The sequence below is a fragment of the Nematostella vectensis genome, chromosome 6, assembly GCF_932526225.1.
Source record: "Nematostella vectensis chromosome 6, jaNemVect1.1, whole genome shotgun sequence".
Taxonomy (NCBI): domain Eukaryota; kingdom Metazoa; phylum Cnidaria; class Anthozoa; order Actiniaria; family Edwardsiidae; genus Nematostella; species Nematostella vectensis.
Window position 1 is genome coordinate 3,786,738 of NC_064039.1, and position 13,300 is coordinate 3,800,037.

The following is a 13,300-nucleotide window of genomic DNA, read 5'->3' on the forward strand; positions in this document are numbered from 1 at the left end:
AGTGGTAAAACAAAGTCAAATGGTAAGGTTTCCCTTGTGAATGTTGATAGGCTAACTTTACTCAAGAAACTGTTCATTTTTCTTCACAGACCTTACTTCTATTATGCAACTACTACCACAGTACAACTAGAACATCTGCTTTAAAATGTTTACAAATGTTTGCCTTTTTGGGGGAAGGTTTTAGTAGTTTTTGAATAGGAAATACCGAACATTTTTTTATGCGAAAAGAAAAACTTAACTTCCTAAAACTACAACTGTAACTGCAATCTCAATCAGCATTAATTTGCTCCAAAAGAGTGTAATGGCAATGTTTATATAAGTAAAACACTGTTATTAAAGAGCATATAACTACTGTTGATGTGGCTTGGGAGAGAATAAACCTCAATAATTCAATTCAAAAGATGACAATGATTTATAAAAGAAAATACATAAAGTTTTGTCAATGCAGAGTCGTTGACTGCTTCTTTTTATTTTAGTCATCTCATTCTAATTGAGAGGTTTTATATATATATATTTATAATGTGACCCACGTGGCTTACATTTACTTTTAATCTATCTAACATAGGAGAGAGGAGACAATTTCTTCTGATTAACCATATCTTTAACAGTATTTACAAACAAATTGCATACAAACAAGCACACTAACAAGCAATGTTTAGGCAAAAATATACAGTAAAATTCCCTTAAAGAGTGCTATATATGATAATCTGAGGTTATCATATATAGCACAGTTTAGGTATACCGAAAATTGGTAGAAAGTTTAAAGGACAAAACAAATGTAGGAATTAGCTATACTAAAGAAGCCATTACTCGAACTGCCCACAAAAACATCAGAAATAAGGTTTTTATTTAATGTTAGCGAATCGATACCTAGTAATAGATCGACCTACCTGATCTTATTTCCAGTCCTTAGCCTGACCCACTGAGGAATTGGGCGATTCTGCTTCATTTTTCTGGCCAGTTTGACCTTGATTTTGAACGATTTGTGTGCCGGCTGTGGACGAGTACAATTTTAAATCCATCAAAATCACCATGATCTTTTACCATCCAACGCCTAAAAGTAACTCATTTAACGTAAAAAAGATCAAAATACACAATTGCGAAGCCTTTTTTGAAAGATCATACATAAGAACGAAAATAATAAAGAGAAACTTACCATGATTTAAAAGTCTGCTCGACTGTTTTACAAGTAAAGTTAGAGAGAACCATTAAGGGTGCGCGAAGCATGTTGGGGGAATATACCAGTCCCGCGCTATCCGTCATACACAGGGTAACCATTAGATTGCTTATACGTTACAGTCTTTCAATACCTTTCTTTTCAAGCACTTTTATTTTCGCGCTATTTCGTGGAAACTAGTGAAATAACAAATACCTAAAATACCAGGCGTATTTGAAGTTAGTTTTAATATTTTTGTCTTGTTTCTGGCAACAGAAATAGCAAGTTTTGCTTTCGTTATTCTGCTATAAGAAATCAAATATCGTTATCACGAAATTTCCGTCCTAAACAACGTCCTCAAACCTATGGATGTATCTGTATTTTGACGCCCCCCCCCGCCCTCTTCCCCTCTACCTTCAACCTGGCTTGCAACCCAGTAAGGCATTAGCATGCGCATACAATCCATGAATGCATATTGCCTAACCTCGACTTTATTGTGTTTTTTACTTTGTTTACGGTACCACAGCTAATACCTTCTAATACCATAGTCGAATCCGTTCGTTCCCTTTTGGTTTGGGCACAATATAAATCTTTATACGCATTCCAACATTTGTTTCCAATTCATTTGGGACCTCAAGACTTCAGGTGACTTGACCATATCACCCACTTTCGCTGCATCTAGCTGGAACAGATAGCTCGAGTGTGACTTGACCATATCACCCACTTTCGCTGCATCTAGCTGGAACAGATAGCTCGATTGTAAGTAAAAGGAAGCTAGATACTTGTGGCTTGTGATCAGGTAAGGCGGTGATTGCTACCGTACTATTCCACCAGGGGTAGAGTCATGAACTTGTGATCAGGTAAGGCGGTGATTGCTACCGTACTATTTCACCAGGGGTAGAGTCATGAACTTGTGATCAGGTAAGGCGGTGATTGCTACCGTACTATTTCACCAGGGGTAGAGTCATGAACTTGTGATCCGGTAAGGCGGTGATTGCTACCGTACTATTTCACCAGGGGTAGAGTCATGAACTTGTGATCAGGTAAGGCGGTGATTGCTACCGTACTATTTCACCAGGGGTAGAGTCATGAACTTGTGATCAGGTAAGGCGGTGATTGCTACCGTACTATTTCACCAGGGGTAGAGTCATGAACTTGTGATCCGGTAAGGCGGTGATTGCTACCGTACTATTTCACCAGGGGTAGAGTCATGAACTTGTGATCCGGTAAGGCGGTGATTGCTACCGTACTATTTCACCAGGGGTAGAGTCATGAACTAACGGAAGACAAATGTGAGACACTTAATTCCTACCAAGCTTAAAAGGGAATGTGCTCTGTATTGTTGCATATCATATAGATTTTCGGGCACCGTTAGATACCGTACAAGGTTTCTGAATAACGCATGCTATTTCGTGAAATTATGTGATAATCGTCAAAATTGCTAATATGCTAGTAGAATAATTCGGCACACCCTACTTTTTGAACAAACACACATCGCACTGTTGTTTCTGCAATAGCTAATTAGTTACAAAATTTCGAAAATACATTTACGTTCCCTGTTTGTGAAAATCTCGTTACTTATTGAAGTCTTGAATTAGTAGAGAACCAAAAGCATAACAGCCCCTCTTACTACGGGCTTTACTGGAGGAACACTTAGAAAAGAAGATAACGCCATCCACCATGGTTGCGCTGCAATTAAACGCCTACACACCTCCATTCTGTCGATCGACACTATTACGTATCCTATCGTGCATCCCAGCAAATTTGGCAAAAATCTTCCAGTTTGCGCTTTCTATTTTCGGGTGCAAGTGCATCAATCACAGCACAATTTTAAAGGAATTCATGCTCTCCAGTGCAATACAACCACCGCCAGACTAGCTACAAAATATCTATTGCATATACCTTTTTGAAACTAATTGATTCACATTTGCTTGTTCTGCAGTGTATTGCTGGACCTTTTTTACGACTTTTTATGACTCTTTGTAGCAGTCAAGGTACGCAGAAACGCGCTCACCCTCCCCCCCCCGCTTTTTTCAAAACAATACGTTATCAACAGTGCAGAAATAGGACCGGCTACCAAGAATAACAGATAAGTCAAGAAGAGTTGGTGAGTAGAGTACACGCGCATTGTTTGACGTCATTGCAAGCGCTGTTTGTAAAACAAAAAGAACATGCGTATGAACTCTAATCCCCAACTCTTCTCTACCAAATCATAGCTTGTGTAAGAAACCACATGGGTTTGCAGAGTAAAACATCTGTATCAATAACAGAATTCTACAACAGGCTGCAGTCATCTTCGACATTGTGTTAGCATTAGTTATGACTGCACTTCCCTTTTGCAGCAAATGGCGAGACCAGCCTGAGGTATTGTGGCGGGGCTCTGGGTTTCCAAAGTGGTAAGATACCTAACAGTGCATTCAGCGCATCATCATACAAATACCCCACATGGAATGCTCGACTAAACAAAGATAGCTTTCCGTGGGGATGGACAGCTATGGACAAATATAATCAATGGATTGCAATAGATTTGGGTAAAGATGTTTTCATCACTGCTGTAGCAACTCAAAACCCAGCTGGAATGAGTACATGGGTGAGATCATACAAGGTGTGTAAAACAAAACTACTACCTGTTTAGGCCGACAACCCCAATTTTCATACCCTGTGTAGAACAAGAACCCGAATTTTCGTGCCATGGTTATGACAACGCCAACGTAACCACGGAGAGTGTGGAGGGCTGAACCGTTAGGTAGGTGTCCAAAACACCGTTAAACGTGTGAAAGCAAAGAAATGGGGTGCATTTGGGGAGGCCATGGAGACGAGGCACTAGGCGCCCTGGAAACCAGAGGTTCTAACAGGGAGTCAGTAGCTCGGGACTTTCAGCCACTGGAAGCAAGAGTAGATACTTCCTCCTCTATACTTGAAAATATTAGCTAATTATCGCATCCAGATAGCCAAGGGGCCAAACTTCTATAAGACATTATCTAAAATACAGAAGAAAATGCTTTGAAAGAGCCTTTTGGGCCCCTGGGGCGGATAATCAGTATTTTCTTTTACGCGGACAAAAGGTGGACGAAGGGGTGGGAGGGAGGGGGATGCTTGCGCGATTTATTGGCTAGTTTTTTCGACACAACAAGTTTACAACTCCCTCTCCCAGCCGAAGCTATATCACGAGCTCGCCTGGACATGTCTTTCACACACGTGTTGTGGTGCGCGTGATTGTCATCAGGGGGGGGGGGGGTCCTTTGCGGGCTATGTTCAGATTTTATCACAGTTACGAATATATCTGCGACTGTGTGGTAGGATGGGTGATAGGAAGCAGTGCGGAGCAACAGGATGCTCGTTTCCAGAGGAGTCTAAATTTGTTGGCTGTCACTGGAGTGGCGGTGCTTTCGGAACCTTTCGGCTCGTAACCAGATCAGACACGGATGTACGTCTAAAAACAAACACAGGCACAGATTATGTACATGTACACCTAAAAATTATACTCTATATAGTAACCTGTGGGTCTTAGCCAACTACAACACCTCGTCGCATTTCTTAGTTCATTTTTGGCCCGTTTGAATTTTGCTTTCGTCATTTGGATGACGACGACGACGATGATGATAATAAAAAAAAATGTGATAACAATAGGCGCGTACACAGGGGGGCTCGTATGGTGCGCGAGCACCCCACTTGGCGACCGAAAAGTGCTTAATTTCTTATTTAAGGAATGTTCAAATAATATGCGTTTTCCATATGATATTTATGACTGCGCTACCCCCCCCCCCCCCCCCCCTTAGCCAATCCTGGGAAATGCGCCTGAACAAAGTTTATTTTTCTTTCAGATTGACAGCTGCTAGTAACGCAGAGAGAGTGAAGCAGCCTTTCTGGTCAATTTTGTGTATTTACAGCTTCGGAAACCAAGTGCAGTGTCAAGGTGGAGACCGTAGATGACAAGAAATTCCTCGAGACCCAGAACGTCAGTCTCAAGCTTGAAGCAGTCCAGGACTCTGTCATAGCTGATGAAGATATGGCTGTGATAGTGACAGTAATCGACGATAGAGGTTGGTGGATTTTTTGTTATCAAATCCAAATGAAAGAAAAGTGTATGGAAAAGGATTATGTTCTATGTTACCGAAATAACAACTTGACTTTTAAGTCTCACACACACTCTCCTTTTTAACTCGTGAATGCTTGCAAAGCATTGTAAATGTTTGCTTGTGGTCTTTCTGTGCTTTAGCAATCCTTGGATCATATATATGCTTTCAGTGTTTAACTTGCGGTTAAAGCCTAGTACTATAAAGGGCTATTCCACGGTCGTTCTTTAGTATGACTCTGAAGTATATATAAGCTAGTTTCTTCAGAAACATCTTCCATGTGGGTTGAGCGTGCGCATGCGCCTTTTTCACTGATGTCAATCGGTTCAGTCCAATTCAAGCTGTTAGTTTGCAAACCATAGTTAGTCTCCACTGCTAACTATGATTCGCGTCTCTGGGTTTTCTCGTTGTTTATTTCAATTCCTGCTGAAAGAGCGACTAGCCAAAACTGCGACTTTTAAGCCCGAAAAACACACAGGATATAGCCTGTGTTAGCAGGGTCCCTGTTTGCAGGGTTAAAAAGCCTCTGTTAGAAGGGGAAAACAGAAAAGTATAGATTTCCACAAATTATTATTTTTTCACAATTCTTTCCAATCAGCTAAACTAAATATCAAACAAAACTCGTACAAACACATGGCCCTCGCTTATTCATCGAATAAAGATTTTGCGCCTTTCTAGTTAACATCCATAAAACACATTGTATGACAGTAGCGTGATCAATTATTGCGGGTATTTTATTTTGTTTCCGGAAGGAATACAGGCCCGTACCCAGGGGGGGTGCAGGGGGTGCGAACGTACTCCCCACTACGGCCAAAAGTCTACTTTCGGTTCTCAATAGACGTGCTATTCGTAGACAAAACTATATAGCATAAGCTAGATCCACTCTGGTTTATCATAAATCAATAAGTCAGACTTTATTTGTAGCCAAATCCGGCAATAAACGTTCCGTGGAGATACTGCAAAGGCATAAAAACCCTTTTTGTTCTTTCGGGGGTGGTCAGATTTGTATCAGAAAACTTCCTCCCCCCCCCTCCCCCAGAAAAATTAGTTCCACTTTTTCAGATATCGCACCCCTGGGTACGGGCCTGGAATATGCTGAAAGTTGACATGCTAGCAAAAACTTTTCCAATAGTATTAAAACTAATAATAATAACAATAATAATGATAATGATAACGATAATAATAATAATAATAATAATAATAATAATAATAATAATAATAATAATAATAATAATAATAATAATAATAATAATAATAATAACAACAATAATAATAATAATAATAATAATAATAATAATAATAGTAATAATAATAATAATAATAATAACAATAATAATAGTAATAATAATAATAGTAATAATAGTAATAATAGTAATAATAATAATAATAATAATAATAATAATAATAATAATAATAATAATAATAATAATAATAATAATAATAATATGACCCATCTTACACCGGAAATTATGAAATGGTGTATACGCTGTCATCTACTGAGGACCATTTGCATGTTAGGAACCAGCTCCATGTCACTATTCTTGATCTAGACGGTAAGTCAAACAACAATCTGTGTACATATAAGTACATAACGATAAGAGACCCTTCATTTTTAGGCGTTGATGATTGATGCCACTGTTTGTCAGCTGGTTATCGATGTCACGTCACTGTTTGTCAGGTGGTTATTCATATCACGTCACTGTTGGTGAGGTGGCTATTCATATCACGTCACTGTTGGTCAGGTTGTTATTGATGTCACGTCACTGTTCGTCAGGTGGTTATTCATATCACGTCACTGTTGGTCAGGTGGATTTATATGACGTCGCTGTTGGTCAGGTGGATATCTATATCACGTCACTGTTAGCCAGGTGGTTATTGATGTTACGTAACTGTTGGTCATCAGGTGGTTATTGATGTCACGTCACTGTTGGCCAGGTTGTTATTAATGTCACATTAATTTTAGTCAGGTGGTTATTTATGTCACATTAATGTTAGTCAGGTGGTTATTGTCACGTCACTGTTGGTCAGGTGGATATTAATGTAACGTCACTGTTGGTTAGGTGGATATTAATTTCACGTCCCTGTTGGTCCTGTTTCAGATAGTAAAGTAAAGTAGAAGAAGAACATTAGAGTACACAACAATTAACTGAATAATACATTTCCATTAAGCCCTCATCCAGTTTGCTTCCCCGGGACGTTTACGATGCTTCGAGAACAATTGCTCGCTTAATGTGATTTTGAGACGATCAGGAAGCTTGCAGGGTTCCTTCAACATAACGTGAGTGAAATCCCAGGAATTGCCATAAGAGGTTACCAGAACCAAGACGATTCTCACACAGCTTATTCAGCCTTACAAAAGCACAAACACACAAAACGAGGGGAAATATTCACATTCATGGCTAAACTTCAGAATACCCGTCCACATTTTAAGGCCTCTAAATTTCATCGGTCCGCGGTCCGCATTCCAGAACTACTTAATTAATTTAAAATATCGATCATTGCACAACTAAATTATAATCGGATATGTTATGTTGGCTCGCGGTCCGCAGTCAAAGACTACTAATTCATCTATAATGCGAAATTGGTTGGTCCGCGGTCCGCAAATATGCAAAGACGGCTTCACTGATGACTGCGGAATGCGGACCGCGGACCACGGTAGCAATGACTTATCAGTTAGGCTTTGGCGATAAAATGTCGTGATTTCATCTTTAAATATTGAATAAAAAAGCAGGGTGGTAAAGGGTGTTTTCGTGAAACGAGATTTGGCCATTTTTCACTGCCGAAAAACGTGAAATCTTCCATTTCGATGTCCGTGAAACGTGATCCAACTATCTCGCCGTGAAACTAGATTTAGCACTGTTGAGTATGCGTGAACCGAGATTTAGTTTATTCCTGTTATTCTAGTTCAGTTATAGTAATTTTCTTGGTGCCGTTTGTGAAAGCGCGTATTATATATGAGTAAATGATAAGACGTTTTTCGTCTTCTATAGAGTTCTTGTACAAAATGACGCAGGAACAGATTACAGGATTAATCAAAAGCTTCGGTCCGGCGGAGACAGAACAAACAGTTTCTTTGGATATCTTTCGTACACCCGGTATTCAACCAGATCGATCTGTTCTTGTGCGGGAAGAGTGGATAAAGGAAAATTTTCATCGATCTCGTACCATTTAGACCAACACGACTGTTCTTAGGACATTGCACATCATATAAACTAGGTAAACCTTGCTACGCTAGGTATACACTGCTTATGTGATTAAATACAAAAAGCCCAAATTGTCTTGAACCAGAATAATAAATACAATACACCAAAAACTGGTATTCGACAAATTTTCGTTATATAAGACTTCTTCTTCTTCATCTTGTTCAGAGTCAGATGAAAATTGGGCAGAGTCGAATACCAGTATTTGGTGTACTGCATAAGGGATAATACACTACCAAGAGACCATCATGGTCTCTTGACACTACGTATGTCAATTAAGACGGGAGAAGACCAGCATTTGGACCGACAACTCTTACAACATCTAAATAGTGATGATACACTGGGTATTTTATATCATTTACCATTTATCTGCCGGCGGTAGCAGTCCTGATAGTAGCTTAACGTGTCCTCGTCGAAGAGGTTTGGGCGTATGGGTTGGGGAAAAATGGAGAACCAGCCTGAAGAAATGACATGGAATGTGTGTGATAAAATTTGTCCCCAAGTAAAATTGAAAAAAGAAAAATAATAATTAATGTATAATATTAATTTTCAGCCACCTTAAGTCTTATTGGAAACCGACATTTTGCGTTTCGAGAGACTAATGGATCCGTTATCGTAAACGTGACGGTTAAAAGGAACGGTACAACTCTATTCCCTCAACCCTTGGCCAATCAAAACAAACGTTTTATGGGAAAAAGCCCACGAATTGTCAGCGGTTTTTCAAACCATGTCAAAAACAAACATGGCGGCCGTAGTCTTTGAAGGTGGTGATGGTTAAGACAATGATATAACTTCATTCCTGCCTTTCTTGACTATAATAATAAAATCGAGCCACATTCGATAAATAGCTATCTGAATGCAAGGTTTCGCTTCAAAGTGTAACACCCGCGATTCCTTGTGTTATTTTTCAGTTATTTATTTAATAATCCAACTCACAAAAGTCTCCCTTTTTCCGTTCTACAAACTCACATGGGAAAAACGCCCCACAATGCATTTGAAACGGGTCGATCCAGGGGCGCGCGGCCGAAACTCAGTTACAATTATATTTACTTTTTGCGTGTTCTTTGGCCGTGTTAAAGCGCCTTTTTCAAGATTTAAGATACACGATTTGAACTTGAACTACATGTGTATATAAATGTTTTTCATATTCCTTTCTTGCTTATATTCAACCCACATTTTTTCTCTATAGCCAACATAATATGATCTTGCTCTGTTGATACTTCTCTAAAATCTGTGTGAATAAAAGTCTTTAACTGTCAACAAAATAATTGACCATATCATGATTTTTGATGCTTGAAGACCAGGTCTTCTGTACTTAAAATTTACTTACCGAATCTGTACTTAACATTTTTGCAAATTAACGAACTGATTGCTTAATTCTCAAGTGCATTTATTTGCATAGGTGACAACAATAAATGCTATTTGCATAACAACAATGAATGCTGGGAACATTGTTATTAGCAAATGTAGATAGTCTTTTTTTCTTGTATTTTTTTTTCTATTTTCTATGTATTTGCTCAATGGAAGGCCCTCTGATTATTGTTCATGAACATGGTTCAAGCGGGTTTCAATAATGGCAAGGGAGAGGGGTTTGAATTTTTACATATAATTTTTAAAAATATGGATGTTTCTTATTAGATTGAAGATGGAATTTATACAGGATATAAGAGGATTGTGTATATGAAAAAGGATTTTAGTTTGGTATGCAATGATATGCAAGTAATTAGTAAAAATGTATCAAAGGTAGTATATATGAGGTGGCGTAGAATTGAGGATCAGGTATTTTAGGGTGTTGAAAGTTTCAACCTAGGTGTTATGGGGCATGTAATTTTGGACTTTTAAAGGGCCCCATAGTATGATAGATGTGTAAAGAATGACCCAAGGGAGGGGGGTGAGCTTTGTTGTTTGTTTTCATTGCTATTTATTAGTTTTTTTTAATTACCAAGGGCGTTTTGAGCTGTGTTTTTCTGTTGATTGCGTCACATGGCCGTAGCAGGGGGATGGGACAATAAGGATATCCAGCCAATCCTGTTAGACATTACGGGCGGGCCGCTACATGACTGGAAATGACCAGTAGGGGTGTGACTATGTCTGCAATGTTTTCTTGATGTTCATGTTTAATCGGGATTATTTGCTAACGAAATATAAAAGCCTTTTGTCACAAGTGGTATTTTGCTAATTTTTTGTTTTCGATGTAATTAACGTGATGAAACATCTTATTAAGGTCCTCAGACAGTATAAGTTATTTTATTAAGTGTATGCTTCCTTCATTTTTGTGATAATCAATTCCACCCCTATAAAGCTGGAAGGACTTGTTTTTGGGCGTGGCATCCTATCTAGAATTACTCGTGGTGCAAAGATCTATAACCCTGCCAAATTTCATGACCCTACTATTAATTACATTCAGCATAAATTCTGCACCATTTTCTTGTACTATAAGGTATTTTTTTTTAAATAGCCCCCTGTTGTTATGAAATTTTTCGGCAGAATAATGATAGGCACGATTTCCAGATTGTTTCTTTGAGCCCGCAATCCGCCCCCTGGTCGAAAACTGGGAAATATAGCCGAGGATATACAAACATCTGATCAATTTGGAAAATTGAATTATCAATATGCAGTATAATCATTTTATTTTTTATCATTAGATTTACCCGTTTTATGAGTTAGGGCTGGATTTAAAAAAATTAAACACACAAGCTGGTCACAGAGTCATTCACGAGCCCCAGATCAAAGTAGTTCTTTCCGGCGTTCTGATACTGTTGAGCGTATTTGATTTATATGCTACTTAAGTTATACCAAAGAGGGTCTTGTTTCTATTGTGCACACAGAATCGGTATAATTTCTCTCTTTGTTTATTACGATTACTAGGCGTTACCTCACATATTGAATTAGGTATCTCTAAACAAATATAACACTTATTGTTTGGATTCCTTTAGAAGACCCGCTGTTGCCAGTTAACTGCAGGTATAGTAGCTTCTATTGTTTAAAATTGTCTTCGGGAAGGCTTTCGCAATAACCTCTTTCATAATACATTTCATAAAGTTTTAAAGTTCCTGTAGAAGCAAAACATTAAATAAACCAATTAAAAGTGCGAATATTTTTTCCTTTTTGATGGTCTCGAGCTGATTCACCGTTTTCAGGTGAACTATATTTATTAGCAAGAAAAGCAACTTGAAAAAGAATACAAAAAAACACCCACTATGATTTGACAATTCCACAGCCACCAAAAGATAATAATAAAACAAGACTGTGAACTAAATAAACTATTCAGATAACTTTTTTCCAACCGAATTTGACCAAAATTGAAATTTGTTAACGCTGGCACGGTGATCATATACAAACGTTTCCGACATAAGAAGAAAGGTAGAAAAATTGAAAGGTACTAAGAATATCATACTAGATCAAGCTCCTTTGTTTTCTTATTCCTTGGCCTTTGCTAGCCGGTTCCTATGTGTTGTTAGTCAGGTTGCTCGCTTGATCTCATTTAAAGTTATTTAAAAATTTTGTTGTCGAACGCGGGAAAGTCGAGGCTCTGGTGTTTCTAGGGTACACGCAAAGACTCAAATTTGATTTTAAAAGAATGTCAATTTTGAATTGATTGGGATTTGTTTAGCTCAAGGTGCTCAAAAAAGGGCTCCTATCAGATTCCCAGTTATTGACGGCCATTTTGCAGATTCCCAAATAGTTTGTTTTGAGGATTTTTTTTCTAGAGCTGCGCAATTCTGGCGTGAGCGATCATCGCCAAGCGAATTAAGGCATAAATTCATCCCACCCACTGCTTGGCCGCTTAGAAAGTGCCTTCAATACACTTAGCTAATTACAACGACTTTCTTATCAATTTGGACGCCTATTTCGCGATACAAATTCTTATGCATTGTGAAATGCAGTCGTCAATTGGTTGAACAATTGTCATATCGTTGAAGGCCGTGAGCCCACCTCTGCGACTCCTTAGAATAATTAGATTATGGCTTTCAGCAAGCAGAACAAAGGAGATGAATTGTCACTTTTCACAATTACTTTTATACGAGTTTGCCACACAGAATGTTGTTTATATTTGTTTCCAATCTCTCGTATCTTACACTTAATATTTTTGCTTTATTTATAATTTTTTTTTCACAAGAGTCGAAGAGAAAAAGTAAGATAAATCAGACGCTTGAAAGATGTGAGACCTCGAGATAAAATAAAAAGTGAAACTAGAAGTTAAATACAGTGTTTCCCCCATGTCTTAACTATGTCAAAATAGTTTAGAAGAGTAAAATAATTTTTGAATATAAAAAAGGCTTTATTTTATGGACAGTAACAAAACTGAAATTCGAGATGTGATTAGGCTATACTACTCTAAACCATTCCCACCAGCATGGTAATTAAAAAGAAATATAGTGCCAATTTGCAGTGATTTCTTCTCTTTTCCATGTGTCAACATTGCTTTGACCTTACGCCAACACAACCGTGTTTCGGCTGCTTCAGGCTCGGCTGTGATTAATTTTGGATAGTTGCTAGTTAGGTTCCTTTTTGAACAATCTTTTGCTATAAACATTGTAACAAAATTAAAAATAATACTCTTTTTTAAGGAGAGGATCCGTTTCTTAGCGACCTTTTGCTTTCTCTTTTTTCATTCAAATTGGAATTCCAAACTGGCCTTTAACCTTTTCTTTAAAACCTAGATTTTCGCATTTAAGTTTGTACGAGTTAGAAGTCAAAAATTGACTAAATATAATGCTAGTTGTTTTTGAGACGTGGAGTTAATGAATCCAAGGAAAAATGATAATGATAAGCAACTTTACTTAATTATCGAGCATTTACGAAAACAGTTTTTCAAAGTAAATAATAATCAAATCTTAATAATACTCACAGTACAGACTAGCAGT

General features: G+C 38.0%; 1 long non-coding RNA gene across 1 annotated transcript; it reads right to left on the reverse strand.

Annotated features, from left to right (window-relative positions):
• Positions 1-954: 954 nt before the first annotated feature.
• LOC5507341 lies at positions 955-1,252 on the reverse strand. The gene is made up of 2 exons (XR_004294682.2): positions 1,157-1,252; positions 955-994 (listed from the first exon to the last, which is right to left on the reverse strand). It is a non-coding gene; the product is annotated as an uncharacterized LOC5507341 (long non-coding RNA).
• Positions 1,253-13,300: the final 12,048 nt, after the last annotated feature.